The following is a 19,936-nucleotide window of genomic DNA, read 5'->3' as shown; positions in this document are numbered from 1 at the left end:
TGCTTTAAAAAATAAAGAAGGCAGTGGTTCAATCTAATATCCTCACATGCATGGGCAAATAAACTAATAATGCGGTATATTTCTGGTTTAGGAGTACTTAGGGTGAGTAAGCCTACAGTCTATGGATTTTCTCCCAAGAGAATTATTCCCAAAGGACCCTCTGGAACAAGAAGTGCAAATGTTTTCTAATTTAAGTGCTCTCCATTGACCTGCAATCTTCATTACAGACTTCATCTATTGGTCTGAGTAGAAGAGCACATGCCTACAAAAAACAACAAGTTTTGTGGGATGTCCCCATATTTTCTTTGCCTTGTCTGTGTCTATTGAATACCTGTAAACTTGAAATTCATTATCAAGTTTGATACTGGGTGAAGTCAGACTTGTATGAGTATGACTTGACTATCTGATTCTTTGTGTTAGTTCAGTCTTCACAAAAGATAGCTCTGAAATGAGGTGTATGGGATTTTTAAAAGCAGAGAGGAGGAAACTGGCATTCTTAGCACAGGAAAAAATGAACAAATAGGAACAGAGATAAGAAAGTACAAAAAGAGAGGATATATCCAGGCAAAAAATACACTTTCTAGTTAAGCTCAAGTATATAATGTGTCTAATAATTGATGATAAAGTTCAAAAAGTAAGTTGAGGGCTTTAATTCCACACCAAGGACCTTATATGAAAACATGTAGGAAATGAGGAGCCATTGAAAGTTTAAGAATTGCCAAATCACAATGGCTCATCAGACTATTTTCACAGGAGCTGTGTGCAGGTTGCTTTGGAGCTTGAAGATTTTATCCAAACTGAAGCATGAAATAGTTTAGTTCAATGATAATCAGATGAAGTCCAGGCACTCAAGGGCTTTACTGGCACAATTCAAAGTTCTCCTTGAGGATACTGTTGCTGTTGTTTGCTTGCAATTTTTTTCACCATTTAAAAAGTTTTATATTAATTTTGGTGATAATTGGTAAGTGCATATTCAGGATCATCTAGATAGATACATTACACAAATTTCAGTGCTCATATCTTCTTTCTGCATATTGTTTTGGTAGCAATTGCAAATTAAACCATCATAGGCTAATATGGAAAAAATAGAAGAAACTTCAAATTCAAGTTTGTAGTCATGTCAAGGTAAAGGCAGAAATTTTAGTACACATTTGAATCACACACACACACACACACACACACACACAAATGTTGTGGGATGTCACTACAAAGTACCTGGGAGTGTTGAATATACGAGTACATGAACAAACATTTTACTTTTGCGCCTCTAGACTACTATTTCTCCTCTCTGTTCTGTACACATGACCCATACCAAGAAACTTTTCCCCATCTGTCTTCTAATTGGGTTCAGCAAGTGGGAGTCTGGAGCAAGAGACTGAAGAGTGAGAAAAAAAAGTCAGATTATTTTTCTGGCTTCCTCCCAGCTGGGTCCCATAAGTTGACTGGGTCCCAGGAACAAGGACATAGCTTCTCCTCTCCTATAACTGCAGTCACTCCAAGTTCTGATCATTATTCTTGATTGTTTGTTTTATTGATGCATTATAATTATACATACTAGTGGGATTTGTTGTTACATATCTGTATATGAACATACTATAATTTGTTCAATTTCATTATTATTCATTTGCCTCTACAGTCTCACAGGTGATAATGATTCTTCATTACTATCATTCCTTAGCTTTCTTTAGTTTCTTCTAAGCCAGTCTACACCTTAGTATGTATTTCCCATATTAAACTCTTTTCATATACTCCTGAAATATCATTCATTTTCTGCTATGATCCATATGATACAATGAAACTTAATAGTCATTGCTATGTTCATATTGCAAGCATTATTTGATTTTAGACAAGCAACATCATCTATCTGGTTAAAATAAATGTTATTCTAAATCTTATTAGTCTTATAGTTTCATTTATATTCAATATATAATTTTTAAATTTTATCCTTCTATTTGAAGTCTAATTATAAGAAGTTATAATCAGCTTCATGTTTAAACATTAATTTACTTATTTATTTTCCATATTTTTATTTGGAAATAAAATATAATTGTACATAAAGATGGGATTTGTTGTTACATATTGGTACACATATACAGTATAACAATATAATTTGGCCAATATCATTCTCCAGTTTTTCTTCTTCCTCTTCTCTCCTTCCTCCCCTTTGTCCTTTACTTCTAATTTATATATTTAAGCGAATTAATAATTAATAGTAATTAAATTAACTTGAATAAATAGTAAAGAGGCATTTGAAATTTTTTTACCTTCAAAAGAAAACCAGATATCAGCCAAGTTTGAGAATCACCAACTTGGCTTACTGCTTTGAATACAGGTTTCAAAAGATCTCTAAAAAGCATGATAAAAGTTGTCAGCATGAGAAATGGACAATTGATGGTGAACACATACCCAAAGTCAAGAACTTCATAAAGTCCATTATGACTTCAGATGCCATGGTGGTTCATGTAGGCCTTCTTAGATCTCTTTAGAAGTGGAAGAATCTGCAACTGTTCCTGGCCATTGCTTGTATGTGCCTGCACTGCTACTTCAGAATGAGGACTAAATCAGTACATTATCAGATCCACAAGGACTTAGAATTTACTATATATAAACACTCCTTCTGAACACTATTAAGGGACATATTTTGGCAAAATGGAAAGTGAATCCTGAAGAATATATGAATCACTAAATGTGTGAGAACAAGAACTAAAATGATTTTAGCAAATAAAAATGACTGTTATTTTGTATATAAGGCACATATTTTTTGTATCCATTCATCTATTGAATGGTATCTAGGTTGCTTCTACATGTTAGCTACTGTGAATTGTGCTGCTATAAACATTGATGTGGCTGTCTCCCTGTAGTATGCTGTTTTTAAGTACTTTGGGTATAGACCAAAGAGAGGGATAGCTGGGTCAAATGGTAGTTCCATTCCCAATTTTCCAAGGAGTCTCCATACTGCTTTTCATATTGGCTGCCCCAATTTGCAGTCCCACCAGCAGTGTATGAGTGTACCTTTTACCCCACATCCTCACCAACACTTATTATTGTTTGTATTCATAATAGCTGGCATTCTGACTGGAGTGAGATGAAATCTTAGAGTGGTTTTGATTTGCATTTTTCTAATTGCTAGTGATGATGAACATTTTTTCATGTATTTGTTGATTGGTTAGGCTGATTCACAGTGGGGTAGGGAGGCGGAGCATGGGAGGAATAGACAAACTCTAGATAGGGTGGGGTGGGAGGGGAAGAGAGGGAATATGGGGTTAGAAATGATGGTGGAATGTGATGGACATTATTATCCAAAGCACATGTATAAAGACATGAATTGGTGTGAATATACTTTGTATAAAACCAGAGATATGAAAAATTGTGCTCTATATGTAGAATAACAATTGTAATGCATTCCTCTGTCATATATAAATAAAAAAAATAATAAAAATTGCTTAAAAAATGACTGTTAGCCATAAAAGTAATAGTAACTAATAATTTATTTTAAATTTAAATTTATTTTAAATTTAATATTTAAATAACTAGTTTTAAATTTAAATAAAATTTCAAATTATTTTAAATGCAAAAAAAATTTGAAAGCCATAATAAATGGGAGAAAAGGATCAAAAGAAGTTAAAATGTCAGTTTCTTTACATAATTTCTTTCTATTGCTTGGCTTTTCAGTATTAGAATATGTTAGTAGGTAAAAAAGGCTTAAGAGTGATAGATTCATGCATAGGGTCAAGTAGGTGGCTCTGCTTGACTTTGGTATAATAAAATTTTTTTGTTTGTCTTTGTATATTCCCTCAAAAGCTGAATAAGGATAGGGTCTGAACTGATTTCCAATAATACATTCTTTAAAAATGTTTTCTATTAGTCCAGGTAAATAATTGTATTTTAACTATTCATAGGAAATTTGAATATTTTTGAGATTACAAAGAGGTATTATATTTCTTTTAGTGGGGGGATCATAGTATCTTTGCACAGTTCTCATGGATCATAAAATTACACAAACACATACTAACACACACACAATTAAAATGGCCTTTCACCAATTTTACCAGATGGCTACATTTTAAAAGTATTATAATAAACTACATAAAGTAACCCAATTGCTTTATAACTGTATCTTATTCAGAATTAACTTTGACATCTGAAAGTAATAAGATGAAAAGAATCTGATAGAATTCCCATTCTGAATTAGATTATGAGAAATAAAGAGAATGTTTTGTGGTCAGGAAAAGTGAGAGATGCTATGCAAATTCTGCCATTTTTAGGGTTATTTTCTGTAATTGTTTAGGATTAGTGATATAAAATTGTAGATGGCTGGGTCTTTTTCTCTAGTTGTAGTGGTTTTTGAAATTAGAGAGAAAAAATCTTAGGGTTTATTTATAATTGCTGTTTGATGGAGGGATAATACAATTGTAATGAATTCACCTATAGCTTATTATTGTAAGCAGCAAATGTCTGTTGCTTAGTGATAATGATAATAAGTAGAAGAATTTTATTGCAAAAAATTCATTGTATAAAATTTGTTATAACAAGATAATTCTTTTGTAGAGAAGTTAAATGAATGGAATAAGGTTTGTTATACAGAATACCTTTTGTAACATAATTAGATATCATCACTGTTTTCACTCTTTTTATATATATTTTAAGTCCAAGTTATGTGAAATGCAAGGGTCACATACTTATAGCTCTGTAGTCTGTATCACAAGAAAAATGCAAAAAGTAATAAATTACTGAGTACATCAAAGGAACAGAAAATTCATGCAGTGACAATATAAAACATATGGGAAATGTGGTTTCAAAGAAGACTATGACTTACAAAAGTATGGAATTTCTGGACTGGTTAAAAAAAATCTAATATCAGAATATTTTAATTCATCTTTGTTTCAAAATGACTTTTCCTTTTTACATAGACTGAAACTGGAATTTCAAGGACATATATGTGTAATCATTGCTCTTAAAGCCACAGATGTGGCTTCTATTCGTTCTTACTACTTAAATTCAACACCTTTTGAGTGCTGAATATCCAAAAATCAAAATACCTAACCACATAGGAGGAAGGCAAATATCAGTTTTAATTTTATCACAGATCAGTACAAATTATTTTGACAAAATTGAGCTAATGCTAGCATTCTGCCTACTGATTTAGAGCATGTAAAAGTAACACGAATGAGATTTATCCTCAATTAGCTACTAATTTTCTTTTTGTTACTCTAAGGCACAGGTTGAGTAATAGAAAACAAACTAAAACTAAAAAAGAAGCCATGTGTAAATACCAGAATTTCATCAAAGTTGTAAAAGGACATCACAAGTTTGCAGGAAAAGAAAATTAAGCATCTGGTATGTGGACTTCAGAGCACACAACACAAATAAGCAGAACAGTACCAAGAAAGATTGGTCCTGTCATTGATGGGGCTTGTCTTGCATACCCTCTAACTTCCTGTTATGATACAGGGTGATCACAGGTAGACATAGGAAAGAAATATAATAGAAATGAAAAGCTTTATGTACATGCAGTTCAATAGTAAACAAGGCACTTTGCAGTTAAATGCTAAATTAATGGTGATAAAATATATAACTTAGCCTATATCATTTTCAAGAAGGGTCAAATGTGTTTTTCAGTTGGCCTATTTGAAGCTTATGTCTAATTATACAGTTTGGCTATTGCTTTTTGAGAGGTAGGTATTATGTACAGGCCAAAATTATGTTCAACAGAAACTTGAGCTCTTGCCTTTCCAGAGTCAATTTACCATAGCAGCTACTACAGATTCATCTAGCATGTAATTTTTTTATTTTACTGAGTCTATTATATATAATCATATGTTATTTAGTGATGTTCTAGTAAAACTAAACACATAGCTTCAAATAAAGAATCATCATTAGTAGCTTTCATTTCAGAATGTAAGAACAATGTAAAGGCATATTGATAATATACAATGATTTCACCTCTGAGACATGATTTTCTGTCTCTATGTGATCAAAAGCCAAACAAGCTTACTGATATTAATATAGGCCATTTGTCTAACTCAGCCTTAAGCTATTTCAACCTCAAATTTCCTATTTTCAAAAACATTGGATCTTAAGAGAAATGCTGTATTTTCAGCTACTATGTCAAAATAATCAATTTAAAAATATATCTACCTATGATGCTCATCTGAAGCAAAATCCATAAGGGAAAAAACAGTATTTGTTGGAATCTAGATAAATAAACCTAGGTAAATCTAGATAAACCCCACTACAAAAACATTTTGGGTCAACATAAAAACACTTAGGTGAATTTTTTCTAACTTCTAGGAGTTCCTCAACAGGAACAATAAATCTCTCTCTCTCTCTCTCTCTCTCTCTCTCTCTCTCCCAACCCACCCACCTCCCCCAGCCCCTTCCTCCCTTGTTTTTTCCCTCCTTCCCAAGTTACTTTTTAACTCTAGCAACTATTTCTACTTTTAACTGTGAGGAACTGATTTAAGTTGTACTAGTATTATCTAATTCCTGGCAAAAATTCAAAATAGTAACATACTATTTAGTATTAGGCAATAACTGGGCATTTTACTGATAATGAAGAGGATTTGTGCCCTCTCACTATTTAATGCCTATAGATTAGTAAGAACTCATTAATTTATTTGAAAAGGAAACGAACCCAAAATTTCTGCTGATTATCATATGGGTAATGATGCTGGGTCCTGGGAAATGTAAAGTAAGTACAGTTTAGTCTGGAAATCTCAATCTTCCCATCTGCTCCCTCACTCCTGTGCTCACTTCCACTCCATCCTTTACTCCTACCAGTCACAGTTAAAACCCAGGTGTCTGCAAGGCAGGTGTTCTGGAGAGAGGAAGGGTTTTCAGCAGACAGAACATAATAGTGGTAAGTCTGAAAATACAATAGAAGTGTGACTGGGTTAGAATGTTTTGAGTTGCTTTCTAAAAGATTTTAAATGATTATCTTGGTCTTTTAAAAAAAACATGCAATATTTGGGGGAGAAATACAGATTAACACCATATTTACTAGTAAGAATGTATCTTGTTTATTTACCTGGTTCTATAAACTACCTACACTTCAACTATTTTTTAATGAAAAAATAGCTCTTCACTTAAAAATAATAAGGTAAGTTCTAGAATTGACACTGTAAATACCCTATGCTCTTAGTTCCTAAAAATGCCAATAACTAGAGTCAGCACTTCCTCCTGGGGCTTCCATAAAGACCACCACCACAGCCACCCTTATCAATTGAAGGAGGCATGGCTTTTTGGTAGAGAGCAGTGGTTGTAAGGCTGAAAATCAAGGCAGTTAATTTCCCCTAGAGGAGTGATAATCCACTTCTTGCCAAAGTAGTAGGCAGCCCCAGAAGACTTACTCTCAGTGATTGCCTTAATGATCCTACCACCCCCAATTAAGTTGACAATGTTGATAATTTATTTATTTAAACTTCCAGGCACTTTCCAAGCCACTAAACTGATGCTGAGAGAGGGTAAAGGTCAAGAGAAAGATGATATGTAAGAAAAAGCAATGAGAACACCCTACATCCTACTGCTAGATATGTTTTTTTTTTGTTTCCTGTATCCTATTCTAGCATGTGATAATCGCCCATTGTAAAAGACATATTATATCCCACCAAATTTATTTTATGATTTACGATTACTATTCTTTTAAAAATATTTACTTCTAAATTTTGCGCTCTCTCTCTCTCTCTCTCTCTCTCTCTATATATATATATATATATATATATACACACACATATATACTATAGACAACAATCTTTATTCATGTGATTTTTGTAATTACATTGAGTTATTTCTTGAGATTACCAGTTATAAACCTTTCTCGAGGCTCCTGTATATATATATATATATATATATATATATATATATATATATATATATATATATATTGGTTGTAGAGGGACACACAATATCTTTGTTTATTAATTTATTTTTTATCTGATGCTGAGGATTTAACCAGTATCTCATACATGCTAGGCAAGTACTCTGCCACTGAGCTACAGCCCCAGCCACTCAAGGTTTTTTATATAAGACAATCTTGGAAAGAATTTTACAATTAACCTAGAAAGAAAGAAATATGTGTGTGTGTGTGTGTATTGCCTTCTCCACAATCTTATTAGTGTTATAGTGTCATGTCTTTGATCTCTTTAAGAAATGTAAAATGGACAATTATTGTTTTAATCTGCATGTCTTTGATTCCTTATAAGGATGAACATTTGCCTTGTTTACTGGTTTTATTTTCTCCTGGATAAGTTGCCTCTTCATATCCTTTGTGCATTTGTTTATCTGGAATCTCAATGTCATTCTCTGTATTTTGATGAGCCTTCTTCTCTATAAAAGAAAATATCGAATCTACTTTTAAGCTAATTATACTTTTCGAGTTCTAACCTCCCCTATGACATCCATGTTCGTAAGCATTGCACAAGCATCTCACTATCAGGATGAGCCTCTTATCTTTAACTGGTTTTGCCTTCTAAATTATTCAAGAGTTCATGCCATTTGGGAAGAGAGGTTCATCATTTAGTACATGATTCCCACTCAAGTAATTACATTCTGCTAATTGAGGCTATTCTTATGGCATTCCTGAGGGATAAGGTTTTCTGGGACTGAGAGGCAGAAATAATGTGCTCAATGTGTGGAGAAAAAGAAATCTTCTCCAACATTCCTCATCTTTTGATAATTATTTTCAAAGACCTATTGGCATCTATTCTACACATCTCCATCCCTCAGTCCCATCCAAAGGCAGATAGTTTGGAACTATTATGTAGTACAGCAGAGAGGTAGGTTCACACAGCCTTAAAGTGGAACTTGCATGGGAAATAATACTCTGGGTATCCTGGAGCAAATAACAGCAGAGACAATGACCCTTCAGTTGTCTCTTGTCCAAGTATGAATACAGCCCAGGCTGATTATCTAAGGGTAAGATCTTCTAGAAACTGGAGTAAAAGGAGGATTGTGTACATTTCTGTGAAACCTTAGAATGAGAGTTTCTGCTTACTTTACTGAAGTATAAGGGTCCCTCAGAGACCTTCTTGTAAAATCAAGGAAGTTGCTCTGGGATTTGTAGTTACATTCTAGTCTGGCTCCCATGCAGAAATAACATTTCTACAACAAGGAATCAATGAATATTTCCCATAAGCTGCCTTCTGTTCCAAAAGTGTTAAGCCTGCAGGCAGAAGAGGAAAATTATAAGAGAAAATGGGGTGGTGAGTAGTGAATACAAGGCAAAGCTGTATAGTTTTGTTTTGAAGACTTTCTTGTAGCACATACAACATTCATGAACACCCTCAACAACAGTCTCCATTGTTTCATTCATAAACAACTTACTCCATCCTTCCTTGCTAGTTTCTTAAATTTATGAAGGATCAGTTTGCATTATATTTTTCTGCCAAACATTTCCCTACATTATGTTAATAAAAGGTTTGTCATATGAAAAAATGATGAATTCAAGGAATGAACCAGAAACTTATTAAAGGTTTAAGCATCTCCAATTCCTAACCACTTTAAATTGCTGGTATTCCTGTGAACAAAGAACCATGGTATCACATAATTCACCTATGTCATCTGTTAAAACAATCATTGTTCCATCAGCACATTGTCAAGTGTTAAAAATAGAAAAAATATTATTATGGTTAATAATCATAATATCACTCTTGGTGAATAAAAACAAGGCTCCTTCATAAGAAAGGAGCTGCCTTAATAGCTAAGATATAGATTCCCTTACTCAGAATTATCTATCTTACACACTTTCCATGGTTACTAAAAGCAAAGGTTGACTTTTTGGTAATTATCCCATTAAGCCTAGTAAATAGTCCCCAAATGGGATGGTATAGAAATACATTGTCAACCATTCACATTTTTCTACTTATTTTTCATAATGCTTCTCACAGAGCTATTTATAAAAAGTTCTGAAAGGAGAAATGAGTAAAAAATTGGTCCAATAAATAGAAGATCCTAAGTTTTCAGTAGTATGAAGGCAATAGCTAGTTTTTTCACCTAAGCCACAAATGCATGATGAAAATTTATCAAGAAATCTTTGCCTATTTGTTAAACTGTTTATGAAAATTACAAGGTCTGATTTAACTCAGTCATGAATAAAATGTTACTTAAATTGTTGTCCTATGGAACTACTACAAGTTTGAATTTATTTCTCAGAAGAGTGAAATCAAAGCATCCAGATTCAGATTTTATGTCCTGGTAATTAAACTAACTCCTTCACTGTAGCCCTAGAGCAAACATAGCTAGTTGCCTACCCAATATCTTTACTCACTTGTTTTGTTAATAGGACCCTGGCTTTTTGGAGATGCAGCAATCTGTCCAGCTAAAAATACTTGTTTTCCCAGACTCCCTTGCATCCTAATCAGGTGGCACAGTCCTGCTCCATGAAATGTAAGCAGACATCTGCTGGGATTGATGGAAAAGCTGTTGCTTTCCTGAATATAGTCACCATTCATTTCTGCCTCTCTCTTCACTCCTTTGTCTTTCCTTTTTGTCTGCTGAAATTGTTAGCATAAGATATGGTGGGTAAGCATCTTTCTTGCAATCATAAGATGACAAAATTAAGGGGATTGAGGGCAAAAGCCTACAAACAATGTCTAGCAGAACAGATATAAGGAAATTTAGGTTCCTGGTAGTATGTGTGAACTGCCCACCTACCCTGTACTATACCTGCTTCCAAACTCCATCTTGTAGGAGACAAAGCCTGCCTGTTAGGTTCTCTGTGGCATTTTTATGCTATTTGCAGCTAAACATATCTAATAAATTCCCTTTATATTTCTACACAAATATCATATCAGAAAAAATCTTAGAATGTTCTTTATTAAAATGTGCTTTGAGTTTCATCCTCTGGACTTCTGAGGACTAAAAGAAATAAATTTCACTGTGATGAATATATCACCTATTTGGAGCTGTGTTCTTGCTCTGACATGTCACAAAGTATTGATTTCATTTCCCTATTCAATGGATATTTATTCAATGCCTACTACATTCTAGCCACAAAATACAGTAAATGCATCCATTATTAGAGCATATATATAGTTTTCATAAAAATTGTCTTTTTCTAAAAAGTATGCTTGTTAATGGTAGTGATGTTGACTGAATTTTATGTGGTGATACGGACTGAAATTTTACATTGCAACTGGTTAACCTGGTATTAAATGAAATTCAAAGCATCTCTTTTATATAGATTTAAGTATAAAGTTTCTCCTCTATAAAATTTCAAAGTATGTTTGTGTGTGCACCTGCGTATGTGTGTGTATATGTGTGTAATGTTCTGAGAAGCAACAGCCTTGCAAAAGATTTAACTATCTAAGCTCCCCAACTTCATTCAATTTCACAACAATTTGAATTATCTATTCCCAATAATCTGTCATATTCTACTTGAGATGAGCTGTTAGGCTCTTCATAGGTGGAATTTTAAGAGTGATGTTTAGGGATGAGCATTTTTGCTCATCTTTGCACATTTTTGCTTTCTTTTTCCCATATGGACACAGCATACATGAGCTGGACCTGAGCATTCCCCTTACTCTATAATGCATAGGCCTCTTATATAGATAACTGATTTGGGAAGAGGCACAATGTATAATAACCCTGTGTAAATTATAAAGAATTGAAGTGGAAGGAACCCAGGCATACAGTAAGTCCTTCATGAGTACAATGCAGAATGCACAAGGCCCAATGCGCTATATTTTCTACCAGTTCAGCTCCCCTCTGTGATTTAAATCTAATAGAATATGCTTGCTGTTTATTTGTCTTTGTATTGGCAATATGCTTATAATAAATTGTATGGTCTCCATGAGCATACTAAGGATTGAGTGAATTAATTTTCCTGTTTGGTGACACCAGTTTGTCCTATTCCAATACAAAGTGTCAATGGTATCAAAATTGTGCTTGAGCATAAAATATAAATGTGTGTGCTTACATTTGAATATAGAACTTTGGGTTTTCTTTTATTAGTCTATTAAACATTTATGTACATACATATGTATACTCAAATATATTTTATTATTAGTTTGTTCTTATAGTGGTTTATATTCTGCACATTAATATATGCTATATATGCTTCTACTTCCCCTGAAAAAAACACATTGATTTCAAAGCAAATTGATTCAGAAATGGAGAAAAAAAAAGTTCACTCTCTAAAACTGGTCTGGAAGTCTAGAAGTGAAAACCCTATTTTATATGACTTGGCCCCAAAACAACACACTTGAAAACCAAAACCATGCCTGTTCTATAGTCTCGAGGTAGCATGAAGTTATTAAGGTTTAGACAATGAGTACAGTTCTTTTTAATTTTGTTGATGATACATTTAAATCATAACAGTGCTTCCTTTAAAGGATTTTGTAGGAAGCCTAAAAACAGGAAAACTACTAGGGGTGCTCATGTCTGCTTTCAATGCCCTCCACACAGATACCCCAAGATCCACTCTTACTAGAGCAGTATCTTAACCATGACAGGTATATGAGGTGGATAAAGAGTCTAAAAATAATTTTCAAAGTAAAAATATAAAATGAGTAGGTAAAGAAAACAAAACTGCATTTCTTATTCAAATCAACTCATAAAGGACTAATTAAATTCACTGTCTTTTATTGGCTTAAAAAATACTAAATTTTGCTTTATGACACAGCTTGGTCCCAATATATATGCTCATCTTCCTTTCCAACACCACCAAATACAGACACATGTGTATAACATTCTGATGCAAATATAAATCATACCAATATAGGCTATACAGTAATGAATAATGCATAAAAACGGAAAAGGTGAAAGTTGTTCCAGTCTTTTCTAACAAATACATTGTAAAAAAAACAGAACTTCAACTTGAGCAATTAATAATCCTCAACTCAAAAGAATAGATAAAAGGGTGGGATGCTTTACTTAGAGCAGGAAAGTACTATCCTAACCAAGGACTGGATAATGCCATATTGGAGAATGTGTTCTTTCTCTAGGGGATAGACATTACTATGTTACTGTTTTAAGCCTATTCAGATTATTGCAACCATTGACTGACATGAGATTGTTTGCATGTTCCTTCATATGTTCAGATTAAATAAGTATCTAGGACTATGAACAGCACTGGACATAGCTTAAGCAAACTCACCTTTTAAATGTACATCTTTACTTCTGATAACAGATTAATATGCTGAGCACTAAGAGTAAGTTCCTAGGTTCTCTTTGTTTCCTTTCACTCCTGGCATTGACGCATATAAAGAATAGGTCTGAGATAACCTTAACTTACTTTAACACTCAAGGTTGTCAGAGACATATAAACATTGTTTTTCAAATCAAATTCCATAGAAAAATTATAAAAATATATAATTTTTTCTGATAAAGAAAAATGTTGGCAATTTTTCACATCTGACAAATGATTTAGAGATTAATAATTTCATGATTAAGCTCTTAAATCACAAGATGTCTCTAGTAGTCATAAAAGTTTGTATGTTAATTGACAACAGAAACATTTTCAAAAGTTAGTAAAAAGGTTATCAAAACCAAGACTTTACTGGGGAATTAAAATCTACCTTATGCATGCATTTTCAATAGCTATTTCCCTCAGTTTTTTGCCATCCCAATATAAACATTATCAATTACCAATGGAGTGTGGCAAAAGGACAGTGTAGGTAATGAATGACAGGTCTGATAGAGAAGATAGGGGCTGGTACAAAAGGAAAGGAAATAAAATACTAATACCTTCAGGACATTTTCCCCTCCTCTCCCCTATAGCCAAAGTTACCTGCCTCCAGCAAACTGTTCCCCCCCTCTCCCCCGCAACAAAGAGTTGTTAATTAATGCCTCCTGGGCTGCTCCCTTCCTGCATGTACCTCTGTAAGTCTCATTTCCCCCTCCTGGATCACTCCTCCTTTTGGGTCCAGTAGGCAAGATAAGGGAGAAGAGGGCATGAGAAGAAAAGAAAACTAAAATCTAAAAAAGGGGCAGGACACCCCCACTCTCTGGAGCATGAACTTGGACTATCTCCTTGGCCTCTATGGAGGAGTCTCTCTCTCTCTTTCATTCTGTTATATCCTTTAAATAATTTTTTGCACTTGCCTAAGCATTTCTCAAATGTTGAATCTTCAACACTGGAATGGACTCAACCCTTATTCTCAACACCAGAATCACCTACACAAGCTGATTCAAATTATAAGCATATTCCCAAAGATCAAAGAGACGCTGTTTTTTGTTACTGATGAGTTGGCCATATTTTTTTTCAATATTGTATCAGTGCTGTTGGGCCTAGAAAATATTTTATTACAGTCATTCACAAACAGAGATTATTGTAATTTCAGTGACCTTCCAAATTGACTTGATCAGGGCCTTCATTTTATAGATAAGAAAACAGGTTAAATCAGGCCTGCTTCTAAATACCACACAACTTTTCTCAATTATAGGTGTCAGACTGCACCTTTCTATAGCCATAAAATAAATTTTCAAGTTTATAATAATCATTTGCATGTTTAATCAGTAATTAGAAATATTTATGTTTATTTCAGATAATGCTTGTTGGAACCTCGTGGTGTAGAAGTTAGTCATCTTGTTATATAGATTAGAAAAATAAAATAATCTGTAACTAACCCATGCTCATGCTGCTAGGACATGGTAAAGCGGCCACTTGATGGAACCTTTGCAAGTTTAATACTTTTTATGCCATAGAATTAGCAGGCATTTATCGAGTGGCTTCCATGGATCCAGCACCCTGGTTAGTGCTATAGGGAAAACAGAAAAAGTATAAAACATGATCTTATCTATATTGAATTAAGAAAAATATGATTGTTGTAAAAAAAAAGAAAAAAAGGCCTGAGAAATATTCACAGGTGGGATCTATCCACTTTTCTTGTCCTTCAGTTTGTTTTTTGTTTTTTCTAGAAACCTCTGACTTTGCCAGTCTATTTCCCAAGCTTATGACACAGAATTAAGAAAACAGGGAGAAAAAGACAGGCTTGGTCAGCTGGGACAAGGGATTCAATAAAAGAACAAAAAGTAGGGAGGACTTCTGGAAGTTTTTCAAAGAGGACTGGTGAGTGAAGTTCAAATTTAGCTTTGAAGTGTCAGACTATTAAGAAGATGAGAATGTTTTTGTGAAGTGTGGCTTTGGGTTAGAAATTTCATTATTTTTCATGTTCTACAACAAATAGGTTTAAAATTTGAAAGTCCTTTTTAATCATGTTTGGTATTTGATACATTTATTTTAGGTGGCAACACAATTTGGGCACAAGTAGCCTGACAGACATAATGGGTACCTAATAATTATAATCTTAGATTTGATTAGCACATTCATATTTTCAAAGATTATAAATACACATTATCTTGTGGAGTCCACTCAAGATTATTTGTTTAAAATATTGGCAACTGAGGCTTAATAAAGTTTTGTATTCACCTAGGATTACACAATTAACAAAATAACTGGATTGAGATGATAACTTCAATTGCAAGACTCCATAACCAATTCATTCTACTACCACATAGATCATGTGAAACAAACAATAAAGAAAAGATACATCTAAGTGCATGTAGATCCATGTCTGGAACAGATAAGGGTCTTTACAAATATTTGATAAATGATTGAATAAATAAATGCTAAAATATGGAGTACACTCAATTCACTGCAGGAGTTCACATAGGAAAGTAGAGACCTACTGGGCAAGAACTGTCAGACAAGAGGAAGAGGCATCTAAAGAAAGCCAATGTGGGATGGTGGGGAATACTTTTATGGGAGACTGAGGAGGGAATTCGGAGAGATAGGTGGTGTTTCAGAAATAAAGTTGTTGGTGGTAAAACATTTGATAGCCATGTTGAAGATTTTAGAACTGACATGAGAAGACCAAGGGATCCCTGGAGCTCTACCTGCTACCCTCTATTACAAGAGAGAATAGAGGGGAAATTTATTTTAGTAGAGCTAACCCAGCATAGTGCATACCTAGGAATATAGGACAAGTCAGATGAATGCTCTTCCATGCCCCTACACTAGCTCTGAACCCTTGATTCCAGGTCCCATATTTGCATTATTTCCATGCAAATTAGTCACCTATCTGTGACTAATTATTTTGGTACTACCTCATGATACCCACTGAATTTTCAGATAAAATCAGAATTTATTTTATTTTGCCTCATTTTCATGTTTAAGCAAAATCCCTCATTCTTCTCATCATAACACCAGCCCTATGCTCCAAGTTTCATTTCTCCTTCAGGACAAAGATCAAGAATCATACTTTAGTCATGCATGTTGGTGCCTGCCTGTAATTCCAGTGACTTGGGAGGCTGAGGCAGGAGAATTGAAAGTTTAAAACCAGCCTCAGCAATTTAGCAAGACCCTGTCTGAAAATAAAAAGGGCTGAGGATATAGCCCAGTAGTAAAGCACTCCTGGGTTCAATCTCTGGTACCAAAACCAAACCAAAACAAAACACAAAAAGAACTATATTTTGTATAGCAGAGTCTTTTAAAGTAGAGGCTTAAATTATTTACTAATTTGTCATGTTTTAGTCAAAAGTACCAGAAATATTTAACACTGTACAATAGATAATGTTTGTCCCTGGATGTATTATCTTTTTTTAAAATTTTTTCTCCTTTGTATGTTGCCTTCTTTTACACATACACTGCCAACTCATTCATAAATAAATAAAACTAGCTGCTTATACTTTAATAATTCTTATAACCCTTTTTAGAAAATTAGCCTTCCCTCATTTAAGTTCTTTCAGTGGCCTCATCTCAACTACATGTCATCTGTCACAGAATTTGAGCTGGTAAGATAATTAATTAGCACTAGAAGGTATAGTGACTAGAAGATATCTCATTAATAAATTAATAGTGGCATTAGGTTAACCAGGGATATATTTGGCAACACAAAACTTCAACCTATTCACTCAACTTTTAATAAACATCTGAGTATACATTGTAGTTCTCAACCTTTTTGCCATTAAGTAAAGATTTTATAATCTACTGTACTTCACAGCACCCCCTTTGGAAATATTTTGTTTAACAAAATTCACTTTAAATAATATTTGGTTTCCTATTTTATTACATACACACATAAATTGAAGTTTCCAGGTTTCATGAACAACCTTTATGCAATCTACTTAATTGGTAGAATTCTAGCCAACAGTCAAAAAGAAAGTTGTCTTTTTAAAGTTGTCTTTTACACTTATCATTGAAGATCATTTTCTTCAGCTTTTTGCAATACTGACTATAAATCTCATGGATTCACAATCTTAATAGTCACTTTCTCAGTAGCACAAAGATCCTGGGTTTAGAATCACTGATTGAATACCTAGTAGGAACTGAGGTTTGCACTGAATGCCAAAAAATATGAAAATATATAGGTCAGGACACCTTTCTCGATATGCTCAGAACTTCGTTGCTGATATGGATGCCCTTTGAGTATACAATATTTACCTGTGTTTCTCACTTTCCAATGGTATTTTTTTTCTGGTTATTTAGTTAACTACCTATGACTCTCCTAAGAGAAACTTACTTACTCATAGATGTAGTTTCTTATGGCATAATTCGGGTACTTGCCACGTGTGCTGGGTGTCTAACGTCTACCTAAGATTAGCCTCTTCCAGCATAAAACTAAACAAAGCAACAGATTATAAATTAACATCATTTGCCTGGGTTGGACTTACTTCTAATTTGAATCCCAGTTCTTCTACTTTGAGCAAAGGGATTTATGGCAAGTTTCTAACGCTTTCAATATCTAAATTTTCTTACCTGAAAAATAGCAATAATAAGTTTATTTAACTTTTATAGTTTTATGAGGGTTAAATGACATAATGTATAAAGCATTTATCATAATATTTCCTTATAGTAAACTCTTTATAAATGTATCATTTAATTTTAAATAGGAAAAGAAGAGGAATAGAAATATATGGAAATTTAGCCAGAAGAATACCAGGTTTGAAGAAATGATTGCTTTGTCACTTAAACAGTAGGTGGAGATGGATGGACAAGAAGAACAAAGACAAAGAGATGAAGGAAACTGAAACAACAGGATAGAAGAGTTTAAAGTATGAACTAATGATTTGATGTCTCTATTTTCTGGGTAATTTTTGGTAATTGTATTTATAATTTTAAATATATCATTATGTTTTAAATAAACATCAAAAGCTTATTTTCCATGAAGTAAAGTATTTAGGAATTATATAAAGGTATGTGGAGAGATTATTCAAGTAAGTAGTCCTTCGTTACCTTCAGTCCCACTTTCTGCAATTTCAGTTACCCATGGTACAAAAATATTAAGTGTAAAGTTTCAGAAATAAGCTTATGAGTTCTAAATTGTACATTGTTTTGAGGAGTGTTATGAAATCTCATGCCATTTCACTCCATTCTGCCCATGTCCTGAATCATTCCTTTATCCAGCATATCCATACTATATATTCTACCTATTATTGGTCACTTAGTACCCATCTTGGGTATCAGATCAACTTTCACAAAATCACAGTAATTGTATTTAAAGAGCCTTTATTTTACATAATAATGGTCCCAAAGAGTAAGATTAATTATGTGAATTTCCTCATAGTTTATTGCTATAATTGTTTTATTAATATTTACTATTAATCCCTAAATTATAAATTTAATTTTATCTTAGGTATGTATGTCTAGAATAAAAACATAGTAACTAGAGGGTTCAGTTCTATTCACAGTTTTAGGCATCTCTTGGGTCAGATCCCCACAAACAAGGGGAGATTACTGCGAGTTGTTCAAATAAATACAAAATTAATAGTGAATCTAAATCAGGCCAAGGCTTCCAACATTCAACTGTCAGAAGTTACATTCCTAAACTATACTGTTGGATTAGTAAGAAATTTAAATTTATTCTGTAACCTTGGAATGTGTAAGCTGTATTTTTTTTCCTGTTTCTGCGATAACAAATTACTACGTGTAATGCCTTCAAACTACAAAAAAAAATTAGTCTATAGTTTTAGATGTCAGAAGTCTGAAATGGTTACTACTGGGATACAAGTAAGGTGCACCAGAGCTGCATTCCTTTCTGGAGGACCCCGGGGAGAATCCATTTTTCTGCCTTTTCTGGCTTCTAGCACATTGTAATTTTCTGACACCGACCCTTCTTTTTCCCTCCTTAATATTTTAGGGTCCTTATGATTACATTGGGCTCTTTAAAATAATTTAGGATAATCTCTTTCCAACTCAAGGTCAGCTGATTAGCAACCTTAATTCCACCTACAATCTTAATGAGTGTGTAACCTAATGCCAGGTAATCTAACATATTCCAGGATTCCATGATTAGATGATGGTCATTTGATAACCATTATTTGATAACCATTATTCTTCCTATAATAAGAGTATACTGGTTACATTTTATTCTAACTCTTCATGCTTACAAAAATCAAATAGAATAGATCCAAATTTTGCATTAACATATATATGGATAATTAACTACCACAGTGGAGATAATTTATGAAGTCTAGTTACAAAGCAGTTTTTTTTTCCATTCACTAACGATTTGGGAAAATTAATCAGTTATGCATCAATTTCCTAATTTTAAATGTGAATCATAATACCTACCTCATGATGCTGTTATTAATTTATGTGAATAATTTAGGAAGACATCTAACATTTAAAAAAACAAGAAAAATTATCTGTTTACAGATCACATGATCTTATATGTAGAAACTCTAAAGAATTCATACACACACATACACACACACACATACACACACACACACAATTAGAACTAATAAACAAATCCACTAAAGCAAGAGCATACAAAATCAATATGCAAGAATCAGTTGCATTTTTAGCCAACAAATTATCTGAAAAAGAAATTAAGAATTCAATCCCATTTATAATTGAATAAAAGAGATAATCATCAAAGACAATAAAATACTTAGGAAAGAATTTAACCAAAGAGGTGTGCTGTTGTTCTTGTTACTGGTGTGGTCAATTGCAGCTACCTCAGTTTTAAGGATAGAATGGCTGAATCAACACACA

General features: G+C 33.4%; 1 long non-coding RNA gene across 1 annotated transcript in view; it reads right to left on the bottom strand.

Moving 5' to 3' along the window:
* The window catches only part of LOC143393971 (uncharacterized), an 82,317-nt gene that overhangs the window by 50,480 nt on the left and 11,901 nt on the right, over positions 1–19,936 (bottom strand). The gene's annotated exons all lie outside the window — the stretch shown is intronic.

The sequence above is a fragment of the Callospermophilus lateralis genome, chromosome 3, assembly GCF_048772815.1.
Source record: "Callospermophilus lateralis isolate mCalLat2 chromosome 3, mCalLat2.hap1, whole genome shotgun sequence".
Lineage (NCBI taxonomy): Eukaryota > Metazoa > Chordata > Mammalia > Rodentia > Sciuridae > Callospermophilus > Callospermophilus lateralis.
The sequence above is the reverse complement of the archived record's forward strand: the minus strand, read 5'-3'. Positions and strand labels throughout refer to the sequence as shown.